Raw genomic sequence first — 10,427 nt, forward strand, 5'->3', positions numbered from 1 at the left:
CTTTTCACAATTATCCACCAAGTGGCAATACTTGAGGGTAGCAATACCGTACAGCAAGCTAGCTCATACGTATTAGCTGCGCAAGCTTTTGAGAGAGCCCCGCTAGCATAAACGCCCCGTTAGCTAACCATGGCTACCGCGGTGAACGTCGGTGTAGACGAGGAAGGCCCCAAGCTCTGCCCCTGCGGTAACAAAATGTCCTCATGGGACACTCATCCCGTATGTACGGCATGTTTGGGTGTGGTCCATGCAAGTACGGCCTTAACCTCCACAGAGGAGTGTATCTACTGTGCGAGTTTTCCCCGTAAGCTGCTCCGCCGCAGGCTAGCCCGCCAGGTTAGCTTGTCCGGCGGAGACCCGGTTATGTGTGGGTCAGCCACGCTCGAGGGCGAGGCCGCGGTGGAACCACTCGCTACACCTGGTCCCAGCTGGGCGGATGCAGACCCTCAGCTAATGCCCTCAGCATTCCCAGTGCTACAGACAGACCAAATATGTGATGGCCTGGCAATCTTTCAGTCGTTCCTGGAAGGAGATGGGGATGAAGACAGTGCAGAGTCAGATGACTCAGAGCTTATGCTGTCGGACAATGAAGATGAAGAGTCTACCGTCCTCGTTAGCTGCGTGAAGCTGCAAAGCCTCCGGCAGGGGATGATGACAGCAAGCCTGCAGCGCTGTGTCCCCTGGACCTGGATGTGCAAGACATGTGCAAACGTGTCTCAACCAGGACTCCCTTGAGGTTCTTAATCTCAATGGGACTTTCCTTGTTAAATAAAGGCTCAAAATATTTTCCTAAAGTACCAAAGTTTAAAACTGTAAAATCTCTGCACGAATTTTGGCTAATTCCAAATCATTTCTACTTATAATTCATTTAGATGATAGTCTTTACTGGTGTACTGAATGTTCTCCATCTACAGATGATCCACTTGGCCCTGTCTGTCAGTGTTTACCAATGTCTCTCCTAGACATAGCTAAAGGCTGAGCTTTTACTTTGACTAACTGTATGTGCTCTCATTCATACTCTAGACTTGAAAACTGGCTCAGAGTTCATCTGCTTAGCTGTCTTTCTCTCCTAGATGAAGCCACTAAAGGAGCTACTACCATTAATGTTTTACTTTTCTTTCCCTTAGAAGGTTCTCCTGGATCAGTGCTTCTGTGTTCTTTTTGTGTCTATGCTCTGTTCCCTCAAACACCTGGTCGTTCTTGGCAGATGGCTGCTCACACTGATCCTGGTTCTGGTTCTGTTGGTTTCTTCCTAGTAAAAGGGAGTTTGCCTTTTGACTGTTGCTACATGCTCATCCAGGAGAGGTGAATGCTGCAAGTCACTGACTTGATGCAATCTGCTGGGTTTCCTTAGATAGGAACACCTTTTAACCAATTTGAATAATAAACTGAATTTGACTACACTGCTTGATAATTAAGATTAATAGGAATGTATATACTTGACGTGAAATCTATGATTCGAATGAAATTACTTTGTAAAGTGCTTTGAGACAAGGTCCATTGTGAATTAGCGCTATATAAATAAAACTGAAATGAACTGAATTACATTTTTTTTTTGTGGATATTGTCACTAAAAACTCAAGTATTCTCAAAGGTGATGCATAGAGTGAATTTTGTGCAGGGACAGAGAAGCATAGATGTAGAAAATCAATCCCTCAGCTGAAGTTGTGGAGCACAGCAATGTCAATAAATTGATCCGTTTAATGTGTTCCCACCCTACCAAAAGGTTCAGTGTGTTGTTGTAGCCCTCAATATTCCAGCACTTTACTATCACCTTATAAAGATATTAACCTTACAGAAACATGTATTTCTATCTGAATTGCTTTGTTCTTTGTTGCTGTAGCTGCTTCACATTAATGCTAGTGAAACAGAATGGTTCTATAAACAGAAAATGTCGACTTAAAGGTTTTGTTATAACAAGCAGTAATAGGCGCTTCTCATACCTTTGATTTGTCATCACAGCTGTGACAAGGAGTACCACTCCACAAAGATATTATGATTCTCTGTTAATCATTTCTTGGCCTCTCTGACTAAAGCTTTGAGATTAATATCTGCAAAAGGTCCATCCAAATATTTCCTGCATAAAATAATTGTTTATTCAGGGCTGGGTGCTATGCATTTAATGCACCTTTGATGTCTGGAAGATACTGAATGGCTGATCAGGGTGACAGTGCACAGAAAGAGGCGATCTTAGGGGCAGAGGCTGGACACAGCTAAAAACTGACCTGCAGAAAATAGTAACACCACACATTTCCATACTCTTGTTTATTCAGTTATCACAGCTAAAAGATTTACATAGATTACATACATACATTTGCACACTCAAGTAGGAGAATGCTGCATTGTTGTTTGTGACCAGCTCCATAGGGCCTTCTCTGAATCCAGCTTGACCTACAAGGTGGCTGGCAGCTAAAGTCCTTCAAACCAGGCGATCAAGCAATGATTCTACTGAATAAGCTTCCTGTGCTTGATCTGTGGTGCAACTCTGACCTAGGAGGCAAGGGTGCAATGAAAGTAGTAGAAACTGCTACCACCCATCACCCAGTCGGTTACCGTGGAGACTTTATATTCAAGCTGGTGGAGAAACATTGCTGACAAGGAGTCATACAGATTTTATACTGTTAATAGTTATGTTTCCTCTCAGACATTTCCTTAGCTCAATAAAAAGCTCAAAAATTGTTAAAGGAAGAAGACAAGAATCAGGGAGCTTAAAGGGTGAGGTAAAGAAAATGTTTACTTGCTTATTATGCAAAAATGTTCTAGAAAGAATAATATATTTTAAAGGTATAATGAGCAACTTTGTAAAGTGTGTACTTCATATATATTTTTATACAAAGCATATCTTCAGAGGGGCAAACCTAAACAGCTTCATTGTATTCAGCTGTATCAGATGAAGTTTAAGTGAGTGAACACAGTTGTACTTTCAGGAAGGAACAAGGCGTTTCTGAGAAGCGTGCAAGACTGTGAGTGATTCAGCATCACCTCTGCAAGAGCCCTCAGGCACTCATCAGGGCTTGCTTTTATGTAAAAAAAAAAAACACTAATGAGAAATGAGAAGCACAGGTTAGTGTGCATGAGTGAAGGGGTCAGGCTGAATACTGCAGCTGTGTCAGAGTGTAACCTAAGCATCTGTTTATTTACATTGTGAAAACAGAATTCAATGAAATGATGGTTGTTGGTTCAAAAACGTGCTCTGTTGATGGAGAAAATGGGGTATTTTGAGATTACTGTCAAGACCTCTTAGACATGGTGAAACACGGGGGTCAAAATGACCCTAGAGTTATCACACCTGGTACAAAGACACTAACACCTGAAGTACGAGCTCTCACACAGAGGAACGGCTCTTCAATCTGAGAAGCTGAATAAGACTGTGATATTTCTTTACTACATTTTTGCCAAATATTCTTTCTTTATTTTTTTATACACTTTTTGGCAGAGTCGTGCAACATCTGCCAACCACATTCAGTCTGAAGTCACAATTTGTACTCAGTTAGTGTCATCAGAAAAAAATGAACTAAATGATCTTTGTGTTTATGTACAGGGTTTGGACAATGAAACTGAAACACCTGGTTTTAGACCACAATAATTTATTAGTATGGTGTAGGGCCTCCTTTTGCGACCAATACAGCGTCAATTCGTCTTGGGAATGACATATACAAGTCCTGCACAGTGGTCAGAGGGATTTTAAGCCATTCTTCTTGTAGGATAGTGGCCAGGTCACTACGTGATACTGGTGGAGGAAAACGTTTCCTGACTCGCTCCTCCAAAACACCCCAAAGTGGCTCAATAATATTTAGATCTGGTGACTGTGCAGGCCATGGGAGATGTTCAACTTCACTTTCATGTTCATCAAACCAATCTTTCACCAGTCTTGCTGTGTGTATTGGTGCATTGTCATCCTGATATACGGCACCGCCTTCAGGATACAATGTTTGAACCATTGGATACACATGGTCCTCAAGAATGGTTCGGTAGTCCTTGGCAGTGACGCGCCCATCTAGCACAAGTATTGGGCCAAGGGAATGCCATGATATGGCAGCCCAAACCATCACTGATCCACCCCCATGCTTCACTCTGGGCATGCAACAGTCTGGGTGGTACGCTTCTTTGGGGCTTCTCCACACCGTAACTCTCTCGGATGTGGGGAAAACAGTAAAGGTGGACTCATCAGAGAACAATACATGTTTCACATTGTCCACAGCCCAAGATTTGTGCTCCTTGCACCATTGAAACCAACGTTTGGTATTGGCATGAGTGACCAAAGGTTTGGCTATAGCAGCCTGGCCGTGTATATTGACCCTGTGGAGCTCCCGACGGACAGTTCTGGTGGAAACAGGAGAGTTGAGGTGCACATTTAATTCTGCCGTGATTTGGGCAGCCGTGGTTTTATGTTTTTTGGATACAATCCGGGTTAGCACCCGAACATCCCTTTCAGACAGCTTCCTCTTGCGTCCACAGTTAATCCTGTTGGATGAGGTTCGTCCTTCTTGGTGGTATGCTGACATTACCCTGGATACCGTGGCTCTTGATACATCACAAAGACTTGCTGTCTTGGTCACAGATGCGCCAGCAAGACATGCACCAACGTGCACCAACCCCTGTATCTGCTAATAAATTCTTCAGCATTTACGTAACAGAATTACAGTCTCAATTAGTGTCAGCAAAACAATAAAAAAAAAATAAAACTAACACCACAAGCAGTTGGACTATTTGAAAGTCAAACATGCTGAAGCTATATATCAATACAATAAATAACTTGTTTGCAAATACATTCGGAAGATAAGCACTTGAATATGTGCAAGCTTTTGAAAGTGGACTGTGTGCCCACTCTATCACAGGGCGACACAGAGACACACGGGACAAACAACCATGCACACACACTCTCTCATACCTAAGGGCAATTAAGAGAAACTACTTAACCTAACGGTCATGTTTTGGTACTGTGGGAGGGAGCTGGGTTACTCAGAGAGCACCCTTATATCCATGGGGCGGAACATGCAAACTCCATACAGAAAGACCCCAGGCCAGGATTCCCATCCAGGACCTTCTGCATGGCAGCAGTGCTTTATTGTACCTAATTTGAACAATTACAAAATGTTAGCAAAGTCCTTAGCAAAACTTTTGCCAAGGACACTTTTCACCAACTGTTAAGTACGGTGGTGGAGGGTCATGAAATGGAAATGTTTTTCAGCCCAAAGACATTGGTACCTTCAAATCATTCTGTCAACTCTACTCATTTGTAAAAAAAAATACATACAATTTATTAATAATATGAAAATATGTCAAAAGTGCCAAAGCAGTACTTAAAATTTAATGCAGAGGAGGAAACAAATTCTGCAAACGTTGGGGAGTAGCAACTACTCGTCAATTTGCTTTACCTTTGCGCCACCGCCGCATCCAGTTTGCAAAGGTTTTCTAGGTCATCTATGGCCAGAGTCTGATCTTAGCAGTTACCTATGTTTAGATAACATCCATGCTGACAAGTTTAACCAACATGCATAGTTCTTGACTGTTAGGCACAGTGGTGGAGGGGTGATGATATGGGAACATTTTATTGCCAAAGGACTATGGCACCTTTGCATCATCAAGCAAACCCCTCACTCATTTGTATAAACACATTGAATTTACATTGGCACATTTGAAAGTTTCTTTTACTTATTTAAGCACAGGAAAAGGAAAAAACATGCTTATGGGGTCCTGATGTGTTAGCTAACATTTTATGTTTCAGAAGTTTATCTACAAGTAATATCAACTATATAGATAAACAATCTGGAATATAAATTTTACTTTGCTTTCTCTGGAGAGCTCAAACCAAGCTGGAGTGGCAGCTTCCATCTGCCATCAAGCTCTGAGTCACCGTAATACCATCACTCTGTGTTTTGTCCCTGACATGTCCCCACACTTTACGTCAGCACAGAGGGAAACACTGGAGCTGTTTACACCGGGAGATGCTCCACAGCATCTGGGTTACCTGTTGTCTAGCAACCAGCCTATTTAAATCAGGCATTGCTTCCAGTTATTCAGCGTAATAGCTACTTAACAAATGAGAGAAAGGGGGAAAAAAGGAAGTGGTCAAAAACACGTGTTGCATCTGTTTTTCATTGATTGAAAATAGAACAAAAAATTCTACTTACATCATTATGATTTATTTACTTATAAATAAGCTCTCACAACTGCATGGAAAGAGGAGGTATATTAAACACTCTTCTTTGTTATGCATTCATATGAACCAGTCAAATTTAATCCTGTACTGTTACTGTGATTTAGTTTTAATAACAATTGAAAATATTTCTACATTATGCCACATGATGCACAGAGGTGAAAACTAAGTTTTTAAGGTAGTAGATCAGGGTTGAATATGTAGAGAAACACTTGTGCAGCTTGACTTATCACACAGTCGAAGCTTTCAATATTGTGCAATTGAAAAATCAGGGCCAAGGGCCGGAGTTTGCAAAGTAAAAAGCAGAAAATACTGCATGATTACATAAACTGTTTTAAAATCGGTTTAGAAAAATATAGTTACATGGTGTTTTGCTGTGTTTTTTTTTTTTTTTTTTTTGCCTTTATTTTGCAAGTTGACCGACAGGAATTGGGGTTGAGAGAGAGGGGAAGACATTCAGCAAACGTCAGTGGGCTGGGATTCGAACTCGTGACGGCTGTGTCAAGGACTGTAAACTCCATACATGGGTTGCACCCTTTACCCCTGTGCCACATCCGAGCCCTTCACTTGCTGTGTGTTGATCATTGTTGTTTACTCATTCAGAGCTGACTTCTGGCTTCTTAAACTAAAGGAAAACATTTCTTGTGCCAGTAATCTGTTATTGGCATACGTTACTTTAAGTTGGTGATGTTTCTCCTCCAGCAAGAAGGAGAAGCATCACCAAACAGAGAAAATATAACAAAGTCTAACTTAACATAATTTTCTGGTGTTGAAACCTATTAGCAAATGATGCATTTTTTTATTGTATTTTACCCAAATGTATGCATGTCTCTCCCTGTAACTTGTTTTATAGCTTAACAACACCACTGAATTGATTTTGTGTACCCACAGCAACTACACTGCAAACACAGTTTTACTCTACTAAGAGGACTTTCCATAGAGGCAAAGACATGGAAAGCAGAAACAATGATAACCTGAATACCGTCTACAGCAATTCCTACTTTGGTCACAAATAGCCAATGCTGATAACAAATACAGACTTGTTCTTCTGTTACTCAATAATTCTTCATGTGCTTTTTCTTACGCCGCCTCCAAAGCAGATTAAACTCTGCTTACACAGTCTGGATTGAAGCCCATATAATTTCCTACACTCTAAGAGCTTGTAGTCAACCTCCATTCTCATCTCCTCTGATGTCTCTGCATGTTAGCTTTGAAGATACTCTTCAATGCCAAAGGGATATGGTAGTTTTTTGTTAAGATGCTGTTAAATGATGACATTTAGAGAAAAGTCTGCCTTTACAATGGATTTCAGCTTTAGCAGAGGCAGTAAAGTGATACATTTGTTCAGTGGTTCATGACCAGTCACCCATAGAAGTCTTTAAACACTCCAATGCTACTGCTTCCCCAAAGAGCCATAACTGTGAAAATATAATGCATATAGAAACGTTCCTTTTGTTCCTTATGTTCCTTCTGTTGCCTTGTGTACAATAAATGCCCATAAAAGCAATAGATATATGCAATTAGAAATGAAATTCATGTTAAAAATTAATACTGTAAGTATTCATCAGTTTCCATTCAACATGAAACTGAAGGGGAAAATATGAATTTTTGGTTTTGTGGTTTTTTCATATTAATTTTTATGTAGATAGTCAAATAATTCAATTGAATTCAGCTTTGTTTATATAGTGCGTATACACATGTCTCAAGACACTTTACATACATAGTATGTATGTCGGTAAATTGTGTGACGGTGCCTACTTGACCATTAAAAAATACAATACATGATTACAGATCACACATTAGCTCTTTAACCAGCTTCCTTCCAAATATGGTTTGTCCAACAGATATCAATAAATATCTGAAACAGGTACAAAAATAAAGCCACAATATCATGATTTTAGTTGGTGATATTTAAAGAATCCCTTTTTATCAATTCCATATGATTCTTTTAAAACATTAAATGGTATGAAATCTTTTCCATCAAATATGTCCCCTAAATGATTTTTTTTTTTTTTCTGTTCCGTGATGAAAAGTTAAGAGCCCTTTTATTTTGCAGGATGTCTGGGTTCTTCCAAATGAGTATTCTTCCACATGAGAAAACTGAAGACCCATCAATTTTGAGATATTCCCACCAGACTGTCAGAGACATACTGATATTGATGTTTTAAAACAGCTGTGTTGCCTAATTAAAGGGATAATAAACAGAATATCTGAGATTTCCTTACATAGCACTTGTTCAATTTCTGTCCATAGATTATCTGATGGATTATTTCAAATACATTTCAACATATACAGGTCCTTCTCAAAATATTAGCATATTGTGATAAAGTTCATTATTTTCCATAATGTCATGATGAAAATTTAACATTCATATATTTTAGATTCATTGCACACTAACTGAAATATTTCAGGTCTTTTATTGTCTTAATACGGATGATTTTGGCATACAGCTCATGAAAACCCAAAATTCCTCTCTCACAAAATTAGCATATCATTAAAAGGGTCTCTAAACGAGCTATGAACCTAATCATCTGAATCAACGAGTTAACTCTAAACACCTGCAAAAGATTCCTGAGGCCTTTAAAACTCCCAGCCTGGTTCATCACTCAAAACCCCAATCATGGGTAAGACTGCCGACCTGACTGCTGTCCAGAAGGCCACTATTGACACCCTCAAGCAAGAGGGTAAGACCCAGAAAGAAATTTCTGAACGAATAGGCTGTTCCCAGAGTGCTGTATCAAGGCACCTCAGTGGGAAGTCTGTGGGAAGGAAAAAGTGTGGCAGAAAACGCTGTACAACGAGAAGAGGTGACCGGACCCTGAGGAAGATTGTGGAGAAGGGCCGATTCCAGACCTTGGAGGACCTGCGGAAGCAGTGGACTGAGTCTGGAGTAGAAACATCCAGAGCCACCGTGCACAGGCGTGTGCAGGAAATGGGCTACAGGTGCCGCATTCCCCAGGTCAAGCCACTTTTGAACCAGAAACAGCGGCAGAAGCGCCTGACCTGGGCTACAGAGAAGCAGCACTGGACTGTTGCTCAGTGGTCCAAAGTACTTTTTTTGGATGAAAGCAAATTCTGCATGTCATTCGGAAATCAAGGTGCCAGAGTCTGGAGGAAGACTGGGGAGAAGGAAATGCCAAAATGCCAGAAGTCCAGTGTCAAGTACCCACAGTCAGTGATGGTCTGGGGTGCCGTGTCAGCTGCTGGTGTTGGTCCACTGTGTTTTATCAAGGGCAGGGTCAATGCAGCTAGCTATCAGGAGATTTTGGAGCACTTCATGCTTCCATCTGCTGAAAAGCTTTGTGGAGATGAAAATTTCATTTTTCAGCACGACCTGGAACCTGCTCACAGTGCCAAAACCACTGGTAAATGGTTTACTGACCATGGTATCACTGTGCTCAATTGGCCTGCCAACTCTCCTGACCTGAACCCCATAGAGAATCTGTGGGATATTGTGAAGAGAACGTTGAGAGACTCAAGACCCAACACTCTGGATGAGCTAAAGGCCGCTATCGAAGCATCCTGGGCCTCCATAAGACCTCAGCAGTGCCACAGGCTGATTGCCTCCATGCCACGCCGCATTGAAGCAGTCATTTCTGCAAAAGGATTCCCGACCAAGTATTGAGTGCATAACTGTACATGATTATTTGAAGGTTGACGTTTTTTGTATTAAAAACACTTTTCTTTTATTGGTCGGATGAAATATGCTAATTTTGTGAGATAGGAATTTTGGGTTTTCATGAGCTGTATGCCAAAATCATCCGTATTAAGACAATAAAAGACCTGAAATATTTCAGTTAGTGTGCAATGAATCTAAAATATATGAATGTTAAATTTTCATCATGACATTATGGAAAATAATGAACTTAATCACAATATGCTAATATTTTGAGAAGGACCTGTATTGTAAGAAAACCTTTCAATGGTTTTAGACCATAGCCCAAAGAACATGACAGAACTAAGTGTCAAAAAAGGACTTTATAGTGAGTACCCCCACTGTTCTGTTGATCACTTCAAAACTCTACCCTTATTGTCAGAAAAGTTGAAAGCCATCAGGAATGTCCAGATTATTATTTTGTTTTTCTTGTCAGAAAAAAACTTTCTTCCACCTTTCAAAATCACATGTTCGGTGCTCAGCTGCAATGTCCACCTGGGGAAGTCTGTGGTGTGAGAGCAGATGTAGAGATGCTTTCATAATGTTCTTTAAACCCTTCTCTTGTAGATCCCATCTGATGATTATTTGGCAGCAGCAAGCATCAGTAAGGAC

The sequence above is a fragment of the Girardinichthys multiradiatus genome, chromosome 15, assembly GCF_021462225.1.
Source record: "Girardinichthys multiradiatus isolate DD_20200921_A chromosome 15, DD_fGirMul_XY1, whole genome shotgun sequence".
NCBI lineage: Eukaryota > Metazoa > Chordata > Actinopteri > Cyprinodontiformes > Goodeidae > Girardinichthys > Girardinichthys multiradiatus.